Source organism: Aptenodytes patagonicus, chromosome Z (assembly GCF_965638725.1).
Source record: "Aptenodytes patagonicus chromosome Z, bAptPat1.pri.cur, whole genome shotgun sequence".
Taxonomy (NCBI): Eukaryota; Metazoa; Chordata; class Aves; order Sphenisciformes; family Spheniscidae; genus Aptenodytes; species Aptenodytes patagonicus.
The window spans coordinates 87,365,478-87,380,747 of record NC_134982.1 but is presented as its reverse complement, the minus strand read 5'-3'; the positions used below and the strand labels follow the sequence as shown (position 1 = coordinate 87,380,747).

Sequence of the window (15,270 nt, the reverse complement as noted above, 5' to 3'; positions counted from 1 at the left end):
CCTCCGCGTCTGAAATTCGGGATTTCTCTCTCCCTTCCCAATCGCGAAAGCCACGCCAGGGGTTTTAACGATGGAGGAGAAAACACGCTCGCTGCACGGAGAGGCAGGCGCGCGTGTGCGCGCACCCTTGCACGCACGCACATGCACACACGTCCACGCACACATTTACACCTCTACACGCTCCCATTCCACTTTGGGCTATTTTTGCCGCCCGTCCCTCACCCCTCATTCCTCACCTAATATGTCCACCCTCCTCCACCGCCCCGCTGGGCTCCGCGCTTCCCGCGTGGGAAATCACCACCCCCCCTCCCCTTTTTTTTTCTTTTTTTGGGGGGGGGGGGGGAGCGGGCAGAACGACCCCAACCACCCCGCGCGCAGGCCCCCCCCCCCCCTTCCCTCCCCTCCCCAAAAGTGAGTTGCTCCGCGCGGGTGGCGGGTGGCGGGTGGCGGGGGGGGGGGGGACGCGCTCCCCTCCGCCTCCCCCCCCCCTCGCTCCCCTCCGCGGCCCCGGCGGCGGCGGCGCGGAGCGGGAATCGCTGGCGCCGGCTGCCATCTAGCGGGCACCGAGCCGCCGGCCCGGGGGAGCCCGGGGGGCCCGGGGTGGGCCGCCGGGCCTGTCTGCGGCCTTTCATCCCCCCCCCTCTTTTTTTTTTTTTTTAATCTTTTTTTCCTTTCCCTTCTTTATTTTTAATAGCAAACGTCGCTGGAGAGAAGAACCCCCTTCTTTCCAAATCCTGTCCCTCCTTCCTCACAAGCCTGCCTTCCCGGAAACCTCCCCCTTCTGCCAGAGGTCCGAGATTCGCTTTGGGTCGAAAGACTGCGTGTGACAAAGAAGAAACAAACTGTAACCCCCCCCCCAAAACCAAACTAACCGACACCCCCCCCCCCCAAACTCGACACCCTACCCTCTTCTTAGGTCCCATAAAAGTTTCTTATCAGATTGGAAGCCGGGGGAAAGACCTGCGGGGGAAAAGGGGATGAAATATATGACAGGAGTTTTATTTTTATTATTTTTTGTAAAGAGATGCTGCTTTCATAAAAAAAAAAAAAGCCCTCAACTTTGATGTATCGTGATCACATTTTTTTTTCTCCTTCTTCTTTCCCTGTCAGCTCTGAAATCTGAGGCTGGGAGCCGGCTGGAGAGGAGAATCCTTGATCATTTCTGAGATCAGAATAAACGCTTGATTTTTGTCCCGAAATAATGAAGAGATTTTCAATGAGTCCCCCGGCCAAGCCGTCTCTATTGTATATTGCATTGATAAAAAGGATGTTATTGACTATGCAACAGTAGGCTCCTTTCCTCTCTCTCCCTCTTTCCAAATAAACTCTCGGTCCTGTCTCTTGGTCAGTGAAAAGGTGAAACGAATAAGATTAAATCGGACAAAAAAAGCAAGCTCGGTGTGTGTATCATCTAGATTTTACTCCCCAGACTGTGAAGAGACAGGGAGTAAAAGAGGCAGAGCAAGGCACGGAGAGAGAGGGGGAGAGAGAGAGAGAGAGACAGAGACACAGACACAGACAGAGGCAGAAAGCCTGAGAGAAGGTGGACGGACCCAGCAGCCGCAGCCCGGCTCCTCCCGGACCCGGCTCCCCGCCGCCGGCCCCGGATCCCCGGCCACGCCGGCCCACCCCAGGCAAGTCGCCGCTTCGTTCCTCGGGTTTCGGGGCGGAGGGAGGGGAGCGGGGCCGCGGCACTTGGCGGGGAGACCTTCCCCAACCCCCCCCCCTCCCCACGGCTGCCCCCCCCCTCCCCCCGCGCGTCCCGTTATTTGGGCATCCCGTTATTCGGGCGGAGGGAGAGGCGCCCAGCCCTCATTTTGTCCCGAGAATTTCTCCCCCCAGCCCCTCCGCCTTCCCCTTTCCCCCTATAGAAACGTGCGTGGGTATTTCCACCTCACCCCACCCCCACCCACCCCCCCCCCCCGCTCAGATAACGCGCGTGGCTCTCAGAGGGGACCCACGCGGGTTTCGCGGGCACCGACCCCACGCCAGTGCCGAGCACAGCTCCCGGCGCTGGCGGCAGCGGCGGCAGGACGCCGGGCAGGGAAGTGCGAGCATCCCGACGCTCTCCTCTTCCACCTGCTCTGTTTGTTATTTGATCACCTAATGAAAAGATCGATGGCAGCCTGTTTATCTGGGCGATAGTGTCAACAGATTAAAGGGGCAGCAATCAGACGCTTCCCAGCCGGGCTGGGCGAGACCGCGATCGGGAGGGAGCCCAAACCCGCTCCAATTGCGCTGGTCCGGGTAGGGGGGTGTGTGCGGCGGGGAGGTATTTTCTCCCCTCGCCTGGCTGTAAGTGCTTGCCGGTTTTTCATTTGCTGCGTGCTGAGGGAAAGCGGCTATTAAATGTGGGCTTTAAAAAAAAAGACGATGCGTGAAGGGCCGGTGGAGTTTGCGGGAGTCCCGAGGAAAATCCCGTCTGCGGCGTCCTGTTGTTGTGCAGGAGCCTGGGGAGGGAGCCGGGACGGAGGGCATCCATCAATAAAAGTAGCCTCGTGCCTCAGCTGGCCAGGTTAAAGCACAGTTCAATCGACGGGAGGCATTTCCTCTCCCCGACAAATTACAGGGACGCTTAAAAATGGTCACAACTCACATTTAATTGGGAAATGAGCTCCGATTGCTTCTTAACCTCTGCGGATCTGGAATGGGTAGAGGAGACGGCGCTGGGGACTTGCTCAGACTTAATTTTCCCTCTGTCGCCCCAGACCCCGCTTTCCCCAGGCCAGGGTTCAGGCTGGGATTTGAAGGTGGCAGAGTTTGGGGAGGATTTGGGTGTTTGTTCCACCCCCCCCACCCCCACCCCCCTTTCTGTGTGTCTCTTTCTTTCCCCCCCGGTGTAACCCAGCCCGGGACGGCGCTGGCTCCCCTCTCCTCTGCAGCCTTCTTGTCCCCTCTGGAAAGGAAAAGTTCCTCTGGAGATTAGTAGTGACAACTTCTACACGTTATTTCTGCCGGGGAGGGAGGCGGGGGCAGAATATAATGTAAAACCCGATTGAAGGTATTATTTTTATTACTGTTTAGTAAGTGGCACGGCTGCATGTAAGCTGGGAGCCAAGACCCGAAGCCTGCATTTTCCAAAACAAATGTTAAGTGCCTCCTTCACCTGCCAAGCTCCACAAGGAGATATATATATATATATATATATATAAAAATAAAAAATACACGCGCACGGACGTGCATATATACGTGTGTATATATATGTGTACACACGCACGTAGGGAGCGGGGTAGACGGACAATAAATGCGCAGGCTGCTGTCACAGGGCGCAGCGAGCGGCTCTGACGTGCAAAAATGTCCCTCTCGCTCCCAATTTTTAGCGTTTTTAGCCGTCCCTTGCTCCGACCGGCGGACACCTTCACGCCGGGACGCTGTAAAACCAGAGGGTCGCGTTGGGGCCCCTTCCCCTGCCCTCCACCCGCGCCCCCCCCCCCCCCCCCCGCTCCTGTGCACCCCTCGGTCGGAGCCGTCGGGGCGGCCCCTTTCCCGAGCCGGGCCGGTTGCAAACGGGATGTGACCGGTCACACCGGGACACCCCCTCCAGCCTCCATCGTGTGTCCCGGCCCTGCTGCCCCCCCCGGGGCCCCCGCAGCCGGGCTGGGCGCGGCGGTTCCGGGCCAGGCCTCGACAGCCGGCGGTGCCCAGCCAGGCCTCATTTCCCACCGGCGGTGCTAGGGCCTTTCCTCCCAGGCCTTCTTCATCTTTTGCCTTCCCCCCTCTTCCTTCCCCCCCCCCCTTTTCCCTCCCTCCCCCCCCCCCTCCTCGGCCAGACCTGAAGGACAACCAAGTTCTCCCGGGAGGGCGATACGAGACGGGCGGGCGGGGGGAGGTGGTGCTTTACAAGGGGAAGCGGTCGCCCCCTGCCCTGGGAAGGGGGTCTCCGGTGGGTTGCATCGCCCTGGGCAGCCGGGGGGGGGGGTGGGTGGTGGCGGTGGTGGCGGTGGTGGTGTCCGGTCCGGCCCCTCCGGGAGGGGGGTCTGGGCTCCTCGCTCGCCGCCGCCGGCAGCACCTGCCCGCAGCCGCCCTGCGGGACGCGCACCCCGGGGGTGTTTTGCGCCGACCCCCGCCGCTTTCTAAAGGAAGCCCGATGCCGGGGGGGATGGACACCGCCCCCCCTCCTCCCGGGTGGGCATCCCCCCGCTCCCTTCCAGGTATCCCTGTCACTGTCGCCCGAGCCCACCGCCCAGGCCGTTTCTCTACATCCCACCGAAGGCGGCTGGCCTTGGGGAAAAGAGGCCTCCACCTTTCCCTGCTCCACCCCCCCCCCCCCCCCCGCCCCGCACAGGCCCCCGGCCATCCCGTCACGCATATCCTGCCTTATTTATTTAATTTTTTAAAAAAATCACTCGTGGGAGAGGACTCCTTCTCCCCCCGCCCACCCCCCCAAACATCCTCCTGGGGTCGCGGCCGACGTCCCCGCGCTGTCCGGAGCGGCTGCACGTCCCAGCGGGTCCCACGACCCCCGGGGAGGGTGTGTGTCCCCCGGGAGGGTGTCCGTCCGTGTCCGTCCCCCCCCAGGCTCCTCGCCCTCCGCGTGTGCTTAACCCAGAGACGCGACCGCCCTTCCCCTCCGCGCACGCCGCCTGCTTCCCTGGAATTATTTTAGACGGGATTGGCAAAAAAGCGGCGTGACAGCAGCCCCCCCAGTCCCCCCCGCCACCCCCTCGGGAAGGCAATCTGCTGTCCCCGCAGCCTCCCCGGCAGCGGGGCCGCGCCGAGCCGGGGTTTGTCATTTGTTAGCGCTCAAAAGTACCGGGCTCCGGTGCCAACCCGAAAAGCAGGGCGCTGAATCACAACTTTGCGCTCGCCATCCATCCAAACAGAAACGCCTGAGCATCCGAAAGTCTGCCTTTTTCTTTTTTTTTTATTAACAAAAAAAAAAGAAGGAGAAAAAAAGGAAAAAAAAAATTAAATCTGTGCCTGGAAGTAAAAAAAAAAAAAAAAAAGAAAACCCAAAAGCCCAAACCCACGTCTGCGTAGGGAGGGGAGAGAAAGCACCCAAACCGAAGGCCACTCGTCTAACAGCATAAAGGAGCATGGCAATTCCCAAGCAGAGCTCCAGGAAAAGAAATTGATGACCTCTTGATGCAAACCAAACCTTCCTATATAAGGCAAATCTGGGAATCATTTTCAACACACTGGTGAATCCAGGACCAAATATTTACTTTCGGCACAAATAAAGCTGCGGTGATCTGAGCGCCGAAGCCAAGAGAAACAAAAGTGTACAAAAGCCATTAACACGAGGCTTTGCGTTGAAACACCTCTGACTGTATTTTAAACCCCCGGCTGCTGTTAGGGGATGAATTCGGTGTTATTTATGATTCCGAACTGGGCTGGAGCTTTTGATGAAGAGCTGACGTTTGGAAACGAGTTTGAAAGTTGTGAGATTGTCCTGACAACGCAATCGACGGCAGTATATAATCATTTCCTTAATAGTTACCTGTCAGAGATCCCATTTCTTTTACTGCGGGGATTAGTCCGTCAGGAGTAGATCCGAGCTGGACTTTCGGCAGACCAGAGATCGGCTCCAAGGCGTTCGAGTATTTAATGTCACTTTCTCCCCAGCATCCGAGATAAAACGGTGCAAAAGTGTTTTGCTGGGGAAAATGCGGCAGCGCGGCTGGTAACAACAGTAGCGATATAATCATATTTACCTCATCAGAAGTTGATCTGAGTAATAAACCTTAGCGTTTTCACTTAAACTGTCAGGAGTAAGATATGTTTATTACAGCGTATTCTGTCTGCGTGGGGAGGACGGGGATGCGCTTTAGATAAAGTTTAAACGAAACAGAATAAACACAGCAAATCGCTCCAGCCCAACACAAAAGCTGTAAATGACTGCTATGTATTTTACCACCCGAAGGCTTTTTTCTTTTTCTTTTCTTTTTTTATTTTTTTTTTATTTTTTTATTCACACGTTTCTAGGGGTGAAGCCCGGGCATATCCAACGGTGTCGTTAATAAGGTATACAAAATTGCCTGATCCTACCAAACGGGGCTAGAGTTATATGTTTTATTGTTAACCCCTTGCACTGAATCTTCTGAAGCTGAAAGGGAAAAGGAAAGGGCTTTTGTCCGAGTTGATCCTTGGCTATTCTGGGGCTCAGGTTGGTGTGAAAGGGACGAGGAGGTCACTCGAAATCTCCTTTTATCTACTCCTATTTTCTCTCTGGATCAGCAACTTTGAATAGACACCATCTAATCGCCCGTAATGGAAAAAGGAAAAAAAAAAAAAAAAAAAAAGGGTGTGTGTGTGTGTGTGTGTGTGTGCGCGCTCCGGGAGCAACGAAAATGCTTTTGCGCGGGGGCTGCTTGGCCGGAGGGGTGCGTGCCCGTGGGTGCGAGCACGCAGGGACCCGCGCGGGCGGACCCCTGCGGCCGGCGTCTGCCATGCGCGCACCTTGCGCGCCCGCGGAGGCACAGGCATGCCCCCCCCCCCCCCCAGCTCCCCCCCCCCGCGCACCCCGCGGGGCAGGGTACTCCCGTCCCGGGGTCGGGGTCGGGGGGCTGGGGGGGGGGGGGGGTGGCAACCAGCGCCCCAGGGACCCCCTCTCAGCGCCCGGCCGGTAAGGACCCTTCCCGGGGGGTGATGCTCGGAGGCGCAGCGCGGAGAGGCGGCCCGACATTATTTTCCCTCTCACCCTCAGACCCCGGGATTTTGGTAATTTGCACTTATCGAGGGTGCCAGGACTGGGAGGCAGCCCCGGCCGCCGGGAGAGGGTGGCTTTTGGAGCCCTTCGGTGGGCAACCGACTGCGCTTTGCCGGTTGCCCGAGCCCGGCCGGTGTGCAGGCGGCGACGGGGGTGCCCGCGGTATTCTGGGGGTCATCTTGCCAAGGCTGGGCTGGGTTGGTTTTTTTTTTTTTTTTAGGCTTAACCGAAAAAAAAAAAAAAAGGAAAAAGTGAGGCGGACAAAATTGGGGGCCGCTGGCAAATAGAAAAAGCTTTGTTCTTAGAGGCTCAAGCCAGGGCACTATCTCTTCCCTCCTAGCCGCTCAGAAATTGGCGTTTCTTTCTCAGTCTGGGATGCTTTCGCTGTAAATTCCTTCAAGTGACTACTTTGTTGCTAAGGCTACAAGTTCCCATCCCAACACACAAATCTTTTCCACTCCAGGACCAGCTCAAGCCCTGGGCAGAAGTCTTGACTTAAGAGACCTACTTCAAACTCCTTGGAGTGTCTCCCTGCTAAATACCTGCTAAAGCCTGCGGTTCAAATGAAGGACTAAACACTCCTCTCCCCTCTGCGTGTCCCCCCCCCCCCCCCCCCTTCTCTCCTGTGGTACGTTTTTCTGGGACTTCTGGTGAATAGATGGGGAGAAGAAACCCAGTCCAATAAAGATTAAATTAGGTAGAAGGAATCCAGCCGGTGTATATTTTGAAGCTCCGGTGGGGCGTCAAACCGATGTTTAACACATTTTTTCCACTCACTGTGCACAAGTCCTCAGCCCCCACCGCCTCGTTTAATTTTTCCACCCTCGAGGAGGGGGCAGTTTCGGAAAAGGGCTCCCCCGACCCGCAGACCTTTCCCCGCCCTCCGGTGCCATGGGAAGGGGCACCGTGTCCCCAGGCAGGGTTGGGGGGGGGGGGGGGGGTCGGGGACGGACGGACACGGGCTCCTCCAGCGAGTAGGGGTGCTAGGGGATTGCCCAGGCTGTCCTTAAATACTGAGCTCGGGTGAAAGGGGAATTAGGTTTTTGGTTTTCTTTTTTTTTTTTTTTTTCCTTTTTTTTTCCTTCAAGCAGGATCACCCTTCTCCTTCCTCCCTACCGCCCTCGCTTGGCTGCGCTGGCCGGGAAAATGGGGTTTTATCACCCCGGCTCAGCAGAGTGGACACATGTTTGTGAACCGCTGAGCCCTCCAGCACCGCCAAGATGGGAGCGTGGCTCTCCTGGATGCGAAAGGAGAAAAAAACCCAGCCCCAGAGACGCCCGTCGCCTGGAAAAGTTAAGCGTGACTTGGTAAACGTTTGTAAACGCAAATAGAAATGAATAAATAAACCTCAAACCAGGTAGTTTGGGTGTAATAGTTTAGCAGGACTAATTGCAGACAATGGAGCTGAAATGACTTTTCCAATTAGCTGCTGGTTGGAGTTTAGTTGGAGGAACTGTCAGCTCTAGCGATGGGTAATTGCTTTATTGCTCACAAAACTATCATCTATTTAGAACATATGTGCTAATTACTCTGGATGGGCGTCGGAAAAGAGACCATAAATCTATTAGCACTTTAAAAAGTCTAGGGTACTTGTAAGCGACCAAACTCCCTTCCTTGGCGCGTTAAGGGCGAGATTGGCGCCCGGATGATAGTCTTTCCAGAAAATAAAAATAAAATAAACAGATTCAGCCACACGTATGCCAGGGTATATTTGCGACCTCGGGTGGGGTGGGAGGGAACAGTGGTCATCTCCAAGCGAGGAAAGCCTCTTTCTATAGTCCAAACTGGTGCAATAAATCACTGTCATAAAACCGATTTTACTCTTTAGCCTTGCACTATTTTTTTTTTTTTTTTGCACAAAGATTAGTTTAGAAATCTTTTAATTGGATTACCCTGGAAAATTAATCTCCTTTAGGCTCGCTAAGTTTGTGTACCAAATATTTGGAATTAATTCAGTGCCACAAAAAGCATCCGGGGTGCCTTTTGTTCGAACTAGCTAAGAAAAGGGACAGGTAGGGAAGGTGGCATTTTACCGTACGCATTCATGTCCCCTCGCAGCTCTCTACGCGTATTCATTGCTGCATAAGTCGCATTGTACCGCATAAAATTGCTATTGTAAGGGAGATAAACAATTGTTTGCTGGGCTGTGCTACGGATCAGGGCTCCAGCGCGGGGTGAGGAGTTTAGGGGGGGGAGCAAAAAAAAAAAAAAAAAAAAAAATAGAAAAAGGAAAAAGTTTTGGCAGCCCAAGGGGGAGTGCCCCAGGCGCCGCGCTCTGAAGGGGCATCCCTGGGCCGAGGCTGCTTCCCGGCGACCCCCGCCCCTGGCCGCTCCGCCGCCGCCGCCTCCCAGCGCAGGTGCGCACCGCTCCGCGGCCCCCCCCCGCCTGCGCGCACCCGGCCGGCCGGCCGGCCCCGCTCCCCGGGGGGCTGACCCGGGACCCGCGGGGCTTTCGGGGCCGCCCGAGGGGACACCCCCGTCCCGTCCCGTCCCGTCCCGGGCACACGCCGGGACTCGAGAGGATCCCTTAGTTTTCAGCCCAATTTAGCGGCAGCCCCGTGAGGTGTGGTTAATTGGTGGGGGATGAAGGCGTAATGACTTGTCAGGGAGACGGTGGTGACTCTTTAATGTACTGTCTTCTTCCCCCCCTCCTTTTACAAGCGGAGACATGCCACCTCTCTGCTAAAAGAGCAATAAAGCCGGGTTCATTTATTTATTTTTACTTGTTTATTTTTCCCCGAAGGAAACGAACCTGCGGCTTGTTCCCGGTGATTTATGCCCAGGATGTGACACCGCTCGGAGTCCTGGAGGCCGGGGGGGACGGAGGGGCAGGGGGCGGCTGCGGAGGGGAGATGGGGAGCGCGGAAGATGCGCCCGGCTGGAGCAGGAGGCAGGGACGGCGCGTGGGAGTGTGAGTCAGTGAGTGTGTGTGCGTGGGCGTGGGCGTGCGCTGACGCTCAGGCTGCGCAGGTGAGCGGGCAGCACGGAGCGGGCACGACCCGGGGCGGAGGGGGATGACGAGGATGAGGATGGGTTTTGGCCTCTTGAGCGCTGGCCGAGCTCGGCGCAGCGGGGAAGTAACGCCTCTCCCCAGACCCAAATCCCGGCCGCTCTTCCAGGGGTCCGTGCTCGACGCACCTCCTAATTAGCGTGTGCCACTTCCGAGTCAGCATTAAATTTTTAGTGTCAGCCGTTACCGAACTGCGAACCGCCGAGTGGGATGATCTGCATTTAATAAAACATATAATACGGATGCGCGCAGAGTTACACGGGGGGAGAATTTACGGAGAAAGGTGCGTACGCGGGGGTGGATGTGTATATCCACATCCCACGCTACAACCTGACACTCGGGTGTATCCCACGAGCCCAAACCCCGAAACTCTGCACGCAGGCGGGACACCCGCGCTTACCCGCAGCCGTACGCGCACGACACGCGTGAGATCCCTGCGTGAACGTGCACAAGCAGGTCGCTATTTCCAGCCGGAGCTTATGTACTTGCTGAACAGCCCTGAGGTCTGCAATGGATTAATTTTTGCGGCGCTGATCCTGCCGCACATCAGCCCGGATCCCCGCTCACCTTGTACCCCCCTCGGGTTTCTCCCCGCTGCGCGCAGGTAAAAGTTTCTCAGCCCCGTGCTGTAGCTAAACAGATTAATACACGTTGACAGAGTCTTTATGCCTCCTCGCACGATGGTAAATGAATCTTAAAGTCCCTTCTGAGGCAAGCGGGGAACTCTCTCTGTGTCGCTCTCTCTGTCTATCCGCGTGCGCTTTGGATGTGCCCCGTGGAAATTGTTTACAGTTTGGAAGACTCTAACCTTGATTTTCCAGCTTTGAGCTCCCTCTGGAAGCGGAAAGAGCAATTACTCCACATTACTGTACATATTTCATTGCCGTGATAGATCGCAGGTGTTGCAGCCGCCGCTATTGTCTGCCTCCCTCCCGCAGCACCGGGGCCGGAGCCCAGGGGATGCTCCGACGCTGGGTCGGAGGGTGGCCCCGAGGGGCTGCCACGCACGCCCCCACAGCCCCCGGGTCCCCCCACGCTAACGACCCACGGAGGTGCAGAGAGGGGCTGGCTGGCGTGCTTACACGCCATCGCCCCCCCCCCCCCCCCCCCCCCGCGTGTGCCCAGCGCGGAGATGCCGCCTTTCGCCCACGCGTGGAATAGACAGCTCATCTGCGGACAGGCATCTTTCTGGGTTTAACGTCTAAACACGGGGTGTTTAGACCCCCGCCTAACGCGGGGTGTAGCGCGCGGCAAGCGGCGGAGACCCCCCGAAATGAGCGGGGGCTGCCCTTCAGCCCAAGGTTGGGAGGGGAGGGAGGGAGGGTGAGGACAGCCGCTGGGCTGAGGGACCCGAGGCAAAAACGAGGCGGGGAGGACAGGCAAAACGACCCCGAAAGAGGGGAACAGCCAGAAACCCCGGGCAGTGCTCTTTTGGCCAGAAAGTGCCTGGGAGGGCGGCTTTTGATTTAGGCTGCGCGGTGATCCTTCGGAGAGGATCCAGGGGACGCATTTGCAGCGAGTTACCAAAGGTGCGGGGTGGAGGCAGGCTGCTGTGCTATGCCGGAGCATCCCCGAATAGCATTAAACTGTGTCATGGATCAGTGTCATGATGACGTATGACACACCACAAGGGATCATGATGAGTGACTGGCATAATAGACATGGATAGTGGACCAAAGTCTCCTTGACAATTCTTAGTCATATGTCTTGGGGGGATAGTTTTACATCCGTGATCCGTTTATTTGGAGCCAATTCCGGGAGAGAGACACATGAAGCACACGACTGCGTCTGTCTAAGTAGGATGAAGACGGGCTTAAATGGCACGAAGGATTGCGGGGGAAATCTGAAGAGGTCACCCGTTTAGGTGCAAAGCGCTCGGCGAAAAAGCACCTGCTATACTTAATTAAGCAGGACGCCCCTGCTTTCTCCTGCCAGCCCAGGAAAGGGACGGCTCAACTAAGCGTTACCCAGCCCGCCTCCGCGCTCCTCCCGCAGCCCGCCGCACAACCGCTTAAGCACCGCGCAGCTCCCGCGCTGGGATAACCTCCTGTCCCGTCGCAACTCGTGGGATGCCGCTCCTGTCCTTCTCATCGCGCGTGGGCTTTGCTGCGGGCTGCGAAGCGCCGGGACCCGAGGGCTGGGTCGCGCCCCGGTGATGGCGGGGGAGCACGGAAAAGACGCACCCCCCCGGGTCTTCCGAGCAGGCAGAAAGCATGCCTCTTACAAACCACCTAAACTGGGCGAAACGCGCCCCAACATGCCTCTCACTAGGAGGGGGAGAGCCCGAGGAGCTGGAGCTGCGGGTTTTCTTTTGTTTGCAAACATCCCGAGCTAGCAGGGGGAAGTTTGGGCTTCTCCCCGCCCCCCCCCCCCCCCCCCGCCTCGCTGCACACTTGTCCCCAAGCCTGTGCCCCTCTCCGCGGGTGTCCCAAGCAGGGCAAGCGGGCCCCGGTGACCTGCTGCAGGCGATCAGCACCCCGAAACCCGGCTGGGCTGGCTGGGAGCTCTTGCCATCCCAGTGGGGGTCCTGGACAGGCTTCTCCCTGGGAGAGGAGGTCCACAGGGCTCCGTCTTCGCACAGCCCCGCCAGGGACATTGATGACCCCTAAAAATATCCAGAGAGGGCATTTATCCCCCGCCAGGAGCAGCATGAATGGTGTTCGCCCCGAAACGGAGAGTCACAAGACGGTAACCACCTTTCAGCCTGACACCGCAAATAAAAAGGAAAAAAAAAAAAGAAAAAAACCTGCTGATCCAGGTGCTGTAAGAAGTTCACTAAATGTGTGAGCAGGTAACGCAGGGAATAGCGACACTGTTAACAGAAAACATCTAATTAACAATGACTTCATTTGATTGGGAGGATGAAAAAGCCTTTTTAAATCAGTCCAGATTTACTGGCCTAGGCGCAGCCAATTTATGAATATGGTGGCTGTATTGAGTCTGCCTTCTTTCAAGATGTCATCCGAGGGGTAATAGTATAGGTGAAGTCATTTAGTTACACTGTGGAAACTTTTATAGTCCCTTTCTTGGGAATTTAATTCAGTGCTTCTTCATTTTATTAGGAACAGACTGACTCCATCAACGGTGCTCTCCATGTTTAGAGGCATGACTGCTTGAAGCAATTAAGCTCCCCAATTAGCATACTTCTCCTGACCCCAGCAGCACCACCAGGTCCTTACGTTATCCATCTCTTCAAACTGGGGGGAAGCCAGAATAAAACATGCCTCCCAAGTGTCCAGGGTGGCGAAACCAACACGCAAGCGGGCTACCAAAATTACCCCTTTGCCCTCAGAGGCGGGGGCGGGGGGTGGGGGGGAGTGAAAAAAAGGAAATAAAGAAAGCCTCCTGACAGCACCCCGGTGCCCGTGTTTTCGGCGGTTTTGCCGTTTCACGCGTTTTGCGCTGATTTCCAGCGCTGCCCAAACTCCTGCCCGGTCCCCCCTGCTTTCGGCAGGGCTCAGGGCGAGCGGGCAGCAGCCGCAAGCCGCGGGGGTGTCCCGGGGGTGTGCGTGGGGTCGTCCCGGGGGGATGGGGGATGCTCCCGGCTCTGCCCCGCTCCCGAGACGTGGGTCACGTCCACGCGGGGAGGGACACACCGTGAGCGAGGGCGCGGAGGCTGGACCCGCGCAGGCACCGCGGTCCCTCCACGGGCGGTTTTTTTTTTCGGGGGGGGGGGGGGGCCGTGGTCGGCAGCGGACGTCGCTCCCGGCAAGATCCCTCCCTCGGCTCCCCCTCCAGCCCTTGGGTACCACCAGCTGACTTTTAAGCAAGGGTCGATGGTTTCAAACCCGTGTCCCCCTCCCCCCCCCCCCCGCCCCCGCCCCACGCGCTGCGTGGGTTTCCCGAAAAGGTGACCGCAGGGGGGGGTGCGAGGATGGGGGGCAGAGCGGGTCTGATCCTGCCCAACCCCTGTCCCCCCACGGCCCCTCGCCGCCGCGGGCAGCCGGCTCCCCCCGCACCCATCCCACGGAGCTGAAAAGGTGGGTCAGGACCAACGCGGCCGGTGCCCGAGGGGCCCGATCCCGCAAAGCCCGCGGGGGGCTTCGGGGACCCTCCACTCCCTCCTCGCCTCCAAAAGCCTGTATCAGCCACTCGCCCATGACGGGTAAAAGGACTTATTCCCCCCGCCCCCCCCCCCCGCCCCCTCCAACGCTCCTGGAAGCCCACGGAGGGGATCCGCGGAGCCAGCGTTCAGCAGATAGAGCCATCCGCCCAGAGCTTCGCAGCACTGTGGAAGAAAAATCTCTATAAAACGAAATAGGCAATCAACTGAAATCTATCCTCTTTAAATAAACTGATTCCTTAGTATTTTCCCAGTGTTGCTGTAAGTTGTTGTCTGTGATGTCCCCCAGGGCTCTTTCCTCTGCTCTCTGATTTGGTGTATAAAAGCAGCTCTGAATGATGGATTACTGTGTCATTGCAGCCTGCGAAGGATTAATTTGTTTCATTGATTTCTCTTTAGGCAGATTGCCAGAATTCTCTGCTTCCCACCTTTCCCCGGGACTTCCAGCAGTAATAGACAGTAATAGCCTAAGACAAATCAGCCCATTCTTGTAAAAATAGAAACACAAAATCCTGAAGTCCCAGGAAAACCGTAAAGAAGTTTTTTCCTTGTGGTGCTGTAAAACCACCGATTCTTAAAGCGACTCCATCTTTCCTCCTCTCCCCACTCCCCTTTTATAAAAAAAGGTTGCAGACTCCCGGGGGGGGGGCTGCTTAGTCTCAAGAGCAATTTCAACAAGCAGTTGCATGTGAACGGTGGGCATTTTGACAGTCGCGGAGAAATGTTTTGTTCATGCTCAACAACGGGGTAGGAGTCACAGAAGGACTGAGTAAACCTCACAGTTCATTCTCTCTTAAAATCACCGGGTTGCCTATAGCTAATCTACTATTGATCCATCTGCCTGTCTGGGGTATCGAGAAGAAATGCGGTTTATGTCAGGTCCTGGAGTCACCAGTCTGATGTGGGGGTGGGTGGGACTGGGCTCTCCCGGATCAATTCGTCTGCATGCTTTCAGGATAATCTGATGGGAAAGTCAGGCCTTGAAGGGCTGTGATGTGGTGGAAAAAGGGAGCCGGGCACCCCTTTCAGTGCAGGTTGTGGGTGGGCGAGGGGAGGAGAGGAGATCCCGCACTGTATGTAACCCACTGCCGCTATTCTGCCCACAGCACTGCTCTTTTCAGACCTGCTTTACCGACAGCAGACGTGGGCAGCTGTGTTAATCTATTTGTTTCCACAATGCAGCGCTAAAAATTGTATTGATTTAGCGTTCTCAGGTTAAACTTCAGATGTAATTAGTCCTATAGTAAAAAGGAATTTTGTCATGTGCTAATGTCTTTCCAGCTCGGGATTGTGTAGAGCTGCGCTGTGCTGAAACAGCGCTTTTAGATAGCACCGAGGGTAGAGAAGCATGTGTATCACCTCTGTATTTGCTTTGTGATGAGAGTAGCTCAACAGATACTTTCAAAGGGACGGTACATTTACCGTACCGGATAGCACAGATCCACTGCATTGCAAACCTAGGAAATTCTGAAGTTACAACCCTATTATTTTTTTTTCCCCTGCTCTCTGGGAGGATGTTAGCCTGCTACTTCCTATTTTAATTTACTG

The 15,270-nt window shown here is 56.5% G+C and overlaps 1 long non-coding RNA gene across 3 annotated transcripts in view; it reads left to right on the top strand.

Annotated features, from left to right (window-relative positions):
* The first annotated feature begins 1,064 nt into the window (after positions 1 to 1,064).
* The window catches only part of LOC143172908 (uncharacterized), a 90,500-nt gene continuing 76,294 nt past the window's right edge, over positions 1,065 to 15,270 (top strand). For all 3 annotated transcript variants that reach the window (XR_012997431.1, XR_012997430.1, XR_012997429.1), the window contains exon 1: positions 1,065 to 1,634. This is a non-coding gene — a long non-coding RNA (uncharacterized LOC143172908). The remainder of the gene's footprint in view (positions 1,635 to 15,270) is intronic.